The sequence below is a fragment of the Leucopleurus acutus genome, assembly GCF_964270905.1.
Source record: "Leucopleurus acutus genome assembly, chromosome: 8".
Classification (NCBI taxonomy): Eukaryota; Metazoa; Chordata; class Mammalia; order Artiodactyla; family Delphinidae; genus Leucopleurus; species Leucopleurus acutus.
Genome location: NC_139151.1, coordinates 18,686,490 through 18,694,671, shown reverse-complemented (window position 1 = coordinate 18,694,671; position 8,182 = coordinate 18,686,490). Strand labels below are relative to the sequence as shown.

Genomic DNA, 8,182 nt, shown 5'->3' with positions numbered 1-8,182 from the left:
GTTTTCTTAAAATAATTGTTTACCTTAGTTGGGTTTTGGAATTGTGGTTCTGTTAGTTTTGTAGAATGAATTTATATCTTTTTTTGTTTTTTTTGTTACAAAGGCATTTATTTTATTCTCATCAGTATCACTGATATTCTCATGGTTCACATTTCCCAGGGCGGCTCCTCTTCTTACAGTAGTTAATGTTTAATCTCACTTATGGGCCGGAGGAGGGGCTGCGCCCAGGGCAGGGAGGGTGTTGGCACTCCACGCGGACGAGGCGGGTGATCTGTGCTTCGTGAAAGAGACATGGGTGAATGGGCGGCCGGGGGACGTGGAGGGGGGCCCCAAGAGTCTTTTTTGCGTTGGTCAGTGATTCTCCATTCATGTTCCATGCTGGCTGCCCGGGGGTGGGGGTTCATGCAGCTCAGGGCAGGGCAGGGCCAGGGGAAGGGAAAGCAGGAAAAGCAGCAGGCCGCCCAAGAGCGGGGAGGGCAGGGCGGGAGGGCCCAGGGGTGGCTCCTGGGGTAAGGCACAACCCTGTCTTTGGCTCTCCTGGTGAGGAGTTTCCTCCCCTGCGCCCCTGCCCCGCCCCTCTCCCCCGCCCCCTCCCCAGACCTATACACACAGTCCAGGGAGCCAGGGGCACCTCCTGGAGTCCCTGAAACAAGAGCGCTCTGCCACCCAACCCCGTGCTGCAGGGGCTCGGAGGAGGGACGGGGCAAGCCCCACCCGAGGACAAGGCCGGAGGGGCTGGACAGGGGCCTGCCCAGGACAAGGGGGTGGGCAGGGAGAAGACCCCAGTCCCACACAGCTGGCCCCCGCTGAGGCCTGGAAGGAGGGGAGCGCCTGGGGACTCCTGCTTCCTTTGGGCGTCTGGCTGGAGCCCCAGCCCACCCCTCGGCCTTGGTCGGCCAGGCAGCTTGCCAAGTGACCAGGATATTGTGCTTTGGGATCTACTCTGGGGTGGGGTGTCAAGGCCAGGATGAGGGGGCAGGGGAGGGGCGACTAAGGTGCTCGTGCTTTAGTTGGGGCTGTCGACCCCCACCCCCCGCCCCACGCACTCGGGCCGGCTGAGGGCTAAGGTACTGGGACTGGGACAGGAAAGCAGAGCGCCAGGGTCCTGCTGGACTGACCCTGCCCCTCGCAGCAAGCAGATGTCAGGAAGGACCCGCTCCCCGCAGGCTGGCAGGGGCTCCTGGCGGGGGGGCACAGGGCTCCAGGTCAGATCCCAGTGGTCCAGCTGGCCCCCACCCCACCTCCTGTAATCCCCTTGCCTTTGGAGAGAGAGAGGCTGCTGGGAGCAATGGGCTAGTCAGACTGCTCGGAGACAGAGGCCTTGAGAACCAGGGCTGGAGACAAAAATGTGAACTGCAAAGAAATGACATCCAGCGTGTGTGGGGAGGGGTGCGGGGGGGGTTAAAAAACAAAAAGAACCCTCAAAGTTTACACATAGAATTCAAAAAATCCACAAAACCACTCGCGGAGCTAGGCAAGGATAGAAAGAGAGGAATGGTAAAAGAAGATTCGGCAAACGATCTGTAACCATGAAGCGGACCCAGCCCTGCCAGGAGCTGGACTCAGCCAACCGGACCTTGCAATGTAGCCCTGGGGGGAGGCCCTGGGGTTGAGTGGAAGCCGGCCAGACCCACGGGAGCCCAGGCAGAGCGGGGCCTGGGGGGCCCCCCTCGTCAACGCGCGCCCCCACTGCACACACACGCGCACATTCAGCCTGCCCCCGGCTCCCCACTCCGTCCTGCCTTCCACAGCAGCCCCGAGGACCGAAGGGGACATCAGACACGGTCCCGTTGGTTTGAAAAATAATAGGAATCTTATACTTCAATATTTCATTAGCTAAAAACATGTTTTAAAAAGTATGTACAGGGGTTGGGGGCTGGGAGCCCTGCCTTGGGGGGTCGGGGGTGGGGTGGGGAAGGGAGGGAAAGGCAGCAGCTCCCCTGGGTTCCACCCCTGGTCCTACTGCCTCTCACGTCTTCATCTGTTTAAATGCAAAACTTCTACACACGCACGCCCGCACACACACACACGCACACCCACACGCTTCTGCGAGCCCCGGAAACCTCTCCTTCTATCCTCAGAGACCCTCGGTCTGACCCCAAGGGCCCCCCTCTCAGGACCTGCCCCTCTCAGGCCCCAGGGGGCTGGTGGCGGCAAGAGAGGCTGAGCACAGGTGGGGGAAGAGAAGGGCGCTGGGCCTGCCACCGCCCGCCACCTTAGGTCGGTCGTGGAGTTTCTCTGAGCCCCAGTTTCCTCAGCTGTAAAACGGGCAGTCCTCATGGCCGCGCCTACCCCAGCCCCCAGGCGCAGGGCCAGACGAGGGAGACAGGAAGGTGCTTTTGGAACGTGGAAGCACTGGGAGGTGGTGGCGGGAGGGGTCCTGAGAACCCGGGGCCCCTGTGAGTCCCAAGGGGCTGCAGGGGGCAGAGGCTGAGGAATGCTCCGGCTAGGTGGCCCAGCGCCTGGGAAGGGGGTCTTCCCAAGCCCCCCAGTCCAACCCCTCCCTGTGCCTGGCCTGGTGAGTGGGGAGACAGTTGCTCGGGGTTAGAAGAGGGGGAGCAAGAGCCCCCCGACTGTGCACGAGTGTGTGTGCTAGAGAAGGCAACGCAGACCTCGCACCACCTGCCGTCCTCTCCCAGCCCGGATCCCTGATCGGACTGGGGTCAGGGGGTGCGACGGGGGGTGGGGGGTGGGCAGAGGGGCCGGAGCATGCAGTGCCCCCCGCGGGTCCTGGGGAAGGACAGACAGTAGCTCGTGCCCAAGATGGCGGGCGGGTGTGACAGGAGGGGGAGTGTGACGGCCCCGCGGGAGAGTCCGGTGGGGGGGTACTGGACGGCTTCCTCAGCCGAGGGGCCGGCCTCGCCGTCATGGCTGGCCGTCTCGAAGCCGTGCTCCACACCCCTCATGTCCGGCTCTATCTTGCCCGTGTAGCTGACGAAGGTGGTGTAGGCGTCACCCTCGGCCATAAACAGCTTGACCTTGGGGGTCCAGCTCTTCCTCACACTCGGCGGGCGTTGGTGCACATGTCGGCTGCGATGGCGTTCATCTCGCTCTCGTTGAAGCTGGGAGCAAAGTTCTGGCAGTAGTACTTGACAGCGTGGAGGACGCGACCATCCAGTGGTTTGCTGCTGGAGCTGTTCCTGGAAGAGCGGACGCCGGTGCCACAGCTGTTGGCCAGCGTGTTCCGGTCAAAGAAGGAGGCCAGGAGGCGCCACAGCAGCACCTTGTGCCGCGTGCCCGCGCTGACGTGTCAGTTCATGAGCTGCGCCCGGGTGACGTAGACGCTGGTGCCTGTTACCAGCTCCAGCTTCTCAGAGGGGTCACCCTCATCATAGAGCCTGGGGTGTGGCAGCGGCTGCCGATCTGGTTGATGAGCTCAGCAGGGAGAGACGCCAGGTCTTGCCGCACTCGGATGTGATTCCGGGACTCGGGGGCTACCTGCTCAGGGAGGGCCTCCTCCACCTTCTCGGCGGTCTGGCCTACATTCATCATGCGGTACATGGCGGACATATAGCACATCTGCCGATACTGCTCGTCTGTGCCCTCCTCGCCTGCGTCCTCCTCCTCCTTCTCGTGGTAAGAGCCGCGGCTGTCGCTGGTGTAAGCGCTTGAGATGCCCGGGCTGGTCCGCTCCGACGTGCTGGGACCACTCACCACTCCGCCTGCTGCTGCCGCCACGACCCCGCCGGCTTCTCCCCCGCCCCCAGCCACTCTGGCGCACTGTGCCGCCGCCACCGCCTTGGGCCTGCTGGGGCTGCCGGTTGGCGACCAGGTCCGGCGCGGAGAACTTGGCCATCTTGCGGCTGCCGTTGCCACTGCAGCCACCGCCGGCCTCCTTCTGGCTGCTGTCCCACAGCCGCTTGGCCACGGGCGTGCACTGCACAGAGTCCGACTCCTGCTGTTCCGTCTTGACGCGAGACACGAGGGGCAGTGGGGTGCCGCAGGCCGGCCAGCTCAACGTCTGCGCCACAGGGCTCTGGGGCTCGGACGAGGGGCCCTCCTCGGCGTGCAGGCCCTGGGAGTCACAGCGGGGTGAGCTCACCTTGAGGAAGAACTCTGTGCCCTGCTCCATGATCTCCTGGATCTGCAGGAAGCCCGATGTGTACATGAGCAGGAACTGGTCGCCCATGTTCATGCTCAGCCGGCCCGTGTAGCGGAAGCTGAGGCTCTGCTGGAAGGACTGGGGCTGTGCAGCCGCCGGCAGCTCCACCACCGCACTCCGGCTGCTGTAGGACAGGCCCCGGAAGTAGGAGCTGCTGGCGGCCAGCACGGCCCGGTGGGCCTTGTGGGCAGGGCCCTTGACCACCACCGAGACATCACAGTATGGGCCCTGCAGCCGCTGCTCCTTGAGGCACTCCAGAATGCTGTGGCCGAAGTTCGAGATCTGCATCTGCAGCGTCTGGGCCATGGCGGCGGCGGCTAAGCCGTGGCCGCGCTCCGGGGGCACGCGGCCAGCTCCTCAGCGGCGGCTGGGGCCGGGCCTGGGCCCGGGGCGCGCCCTCCTGCGCCGGAGCTACGGCCCCCGCGGCCTCCGCTTCAGCAGCAGCGGCAGCCGCGGCGGCCATTCATTGTGGGCCAGCTGAATTTATATCTTTATTAAAAATCAACATTTCCTCTGTCTTTCCAAATTAATGGATATAGAGTTGTACCTAGTATTTCTCATAATTTTTGTAAACCTCTCTCTCGAGTTATAGTCCAGTTTTAGCACCTGATATATTTTACCTTCCCTCTCACACCCTGTTCAAGCTTGCTACACTGTACTGTTATACACTTTATATTTATGTGTGTGTGTGTGTGTGTGTGTGTGTGTATGCACGTACCCCACACAGAATTGTTTTTGTTTGTTCTTTGGGGTTTTTTTTTGTTGTTACTGTTGGTATTAAAACATAGATTTTCTTTTAAGAAGATTTAAATAAGAAAAAAATCTTAACACATTTTCCCAAAGTTACCGTTTCTGGAGCTCTTCATTCTTTTGTGTAGCTCCATTTATCCATTTGGTGTTCGCCTGCTTGAAGAACCTGTTTTGATAGTTCTTATAGTGCAGTCTTGCTGGTGATGAACTCTTTTAGCTTGTCTATGTCTGAAAACGCCTCTTTCACATTTGTTTTTGAAATATAATTTGTCTGGGTATAGAATTCTAAGTTGACAGTTTTTTCTTTTCCCCTTTTAATACAGGCATACCTTGGAGATATTGTGGGTTCGGTTCCAGGCCACCACTAGAAACTGAATATCACAGTAAGTGAGTGACAAATTTTTTGGTTTCCCAATGCATACAAAAGTTATGTTTATATTATACTGTATTCTATTGTGTACAATAGCATTATGTCTAAAAAACCCCAGTGTACATACCTTAATTTAAAAATCCTTTATTGCTAAAAAATGCTAATCATCTGAGCCTTCAGCGATTTATAATCTTTTTGCAGGTGGAGGGTCTTGCTTCGATGCTGATGGCTGCTGACTGATCAGGGTGGTGGTTGCTGAAGGTTGGAATGGCTGTGACAGTTTCTAAAAATAAGACAACAATGAGGTTTTGCTGCACTGATTGACTCTTCCTTTCACGAATGATTTTTCTGCAGTGTGCAATGCTGTTTGATAGCATTTTTACCCACAGTGAAATTTCTTTCAGAATTGGAGCCAATCCTTTGAAACCCTACTCCTGCTTTATCAAATAATTTTATGTAATATTCTAAATCCTTTGTTGTCATTTCATTAATCTCCACAGCATCTTCACCTGGAGTAGATTCCATCTCAAGAAACCACTTTCTTTGCTCATCCATAAGAAGCAACTCCTGATCTGTGGAAGTTTTATCATGAGATCACAGCAATGTTGTCACATCTTCGGGCTCCACTTCTAATTCTAGTTCTCTTCCTATTTCCACCACATCTGCAGTTACTTCCTGCACTGAAGTCTTGAACCCCTCATTCATTCAGGTTGGAATCAGCTTCTTCCAAACTCCTGTTAATGTTGATATTTTGACCTCTTCCTCTGAATCATGAATGTTCTTAATGGCATCTAGAATGATGAAGCTTTTCCAGGTTTTCAATTTACTTTGCCCAGATCCATCTGAGGAATCACGGTGTCTATGGCAGCTATAACCTTATGAAATGTATTTCTTTTTTGTTTGTTTGTTTTTGTTGTTTTTTTGGCCGTGCCCCATGGCATGCGGGATCTTAGTTCCCCCACTAGGGATCGAAGTGGTGCCCCCTGCAGTGGAAGCGTGGAGTCTTAACCACTGGACCGCCAGGGAAGCCCCGAAATGTAGTTCTTAAATAATAAGACTTGGAAGTCATAATTACTCCTTGATCCATGGGCTGCAGAATGGATATTGTGTTAAATGGATGTTGTGTTAGCAGGCATGAAAACAACATTAATCTTGTCCATCTCCATCAGAGCTCTTGGGTGACCGGTTGCGTTGTCAATGAGCAGTAACATTTTGAAAGAAATCTTTTTTGCCTGAACAGTAGGTCTCAACAGTGGACTTAAAATATTCAGTAAGGCGTGTTGTAAATAGGAGAGCTGTCATCCAGGCTTTGTTGTTCCACTTATAGAGCACAGGCAGAGTAGATTTAGCATAATTCTTAAGGCCCTTAGGATTTTCGGAATGGTGAATGAGTATTGGCTTCAATTTCAGGTCACCAACTGCATTATTCCCTAACAAGAGAGTCAGCCTGTGTTTTGAAGTTTCAAAGCCAGGCATTGACATCTCTCTAGTTATGAAAGTCCTAGATGGCATCTTCTTCCAATATAAGGCTGTTTCATCTACATTGAAAATCTGTTATTTCATGTAGACACCTTTATTAATTAACTTAGCTACATGCTCTGGATAACTTGCTGTAGCTTCCACATCAGCACTTGCTGCTTCACCTTGTAATTTTATATTATGGAGACGGCTTCTTTCCTTAAACCTCATGAACCAACCTCTACTGGCTTCAAACTTTTCTTCTGTAGCTTCCTCACCTCTCTCAGCCTTCATAGAATTGAAGAGAGTTAGGGCCTTGCTCTGGATTAGGCTTTGACTTAAGGGAATGTTGTGGCTGGTTTGAATCTTCGATCCAGACCACTAAAACTTTCTCCATATCAGCAATAAGGCTGTTTTGCTTTCTTGTCATTCATGTTTTCAGTGGAGTTCCTTTAAGAACTTTTCCTTTGTATTCACAACTTGTTTAACTGTTTGGCGCAAGAGGCCTTGCTTTCAGCCTATCTCAGCTTTAGACATGCCTTCCTCACTAAGCTTAATCATTTGTAGCTTTTGATTTAAAGTGAGAGATGTTTGACTCTTCCTTTCACTTGAACACTTAGAGGCCATCGTAGGGTTATAAATTGACCTAATTTCAATATTGTTATGTCTTGGGGAATAGGGAAGCCTGAGGGGGGGGAGAGAGAGAGGTTAGGGGACATTTGGAACCCACACACTTATCGGTTAAGTTTGCCATTTTATATAGGCACAATTTGTGGCACCCCAAAACAATGACAATAGTAACATCAAAGATCACTAATTACAGATCATGATAACAAATATAATAATCATTTAAGTTTGAAGTCTTGCGGGAATTACCAAAATTTGACACAGAGTCATATGAAGTGAGCAACTGTTGGGAAAATGGTGCCAATAGACTTGCTTGACACAGGGTTGCCAGAAACCTTCTGTTTGTAAAAAAAAAAAGCAATATCTGTAAAGGGCAGTAAAGGGAAGTGCAATAACATGAAGTATGCCTATATTTTTAAAATGTCCTCTTGCATTTTTTCCTATAAGAAATCTGCTGTCATATATGAAAGAAGGACTCTTTCATAAGGGACTACTATGAACAACTGCATGCCAACAAATTAGGTAACTTAGATGATGGGACAAGCTTTTAGAAAGATGCAAACTACTGAAACTGACTCAAGAGGAAATAGAAAATCCGAGTAGACATAACAAAGAAATTGAATTAGTACTCATAAACTACCCCAAAAAGAAAACCCAGACCCAGCTGGCTTCACTGATAAATTCTACCAAATATTTAATAAAGAATACTAATTTTTCTCAAACTCTTCCAAAGAATAGAAGAGTAGGAAACACTTCACAACTCATTCTATGAGGCCAATATTACTCTCATCACAAGAACCAGAAAAACATATAATAAAATCAAACCACAGAGCAATATATCTTATAAATATAGACACAAAAATCCTTAATAAAAT

The 8,182-nt window shown here is 52.3% G+C and overlaps 1 pseudogene across 1 annotated transcript; it reads right to left on the bottom strand.

The window, feature by feature from the left end:
- Positions 1-2,663: 2,663 nt before the first annotated feature.
- On the bottom strand, positions 2,664-4,408 carry LOC309964913 (nucleus accumbens-associated protein 1-like; annotated as a pseudogene). The gene has a single exon. The product of its transcript is annotated as a nucleus accumbens-associated protein 1-like (transcript).
- Between the last annotated feature and the right edge of the window lie 3,774 nt (positions 4,409-8,182).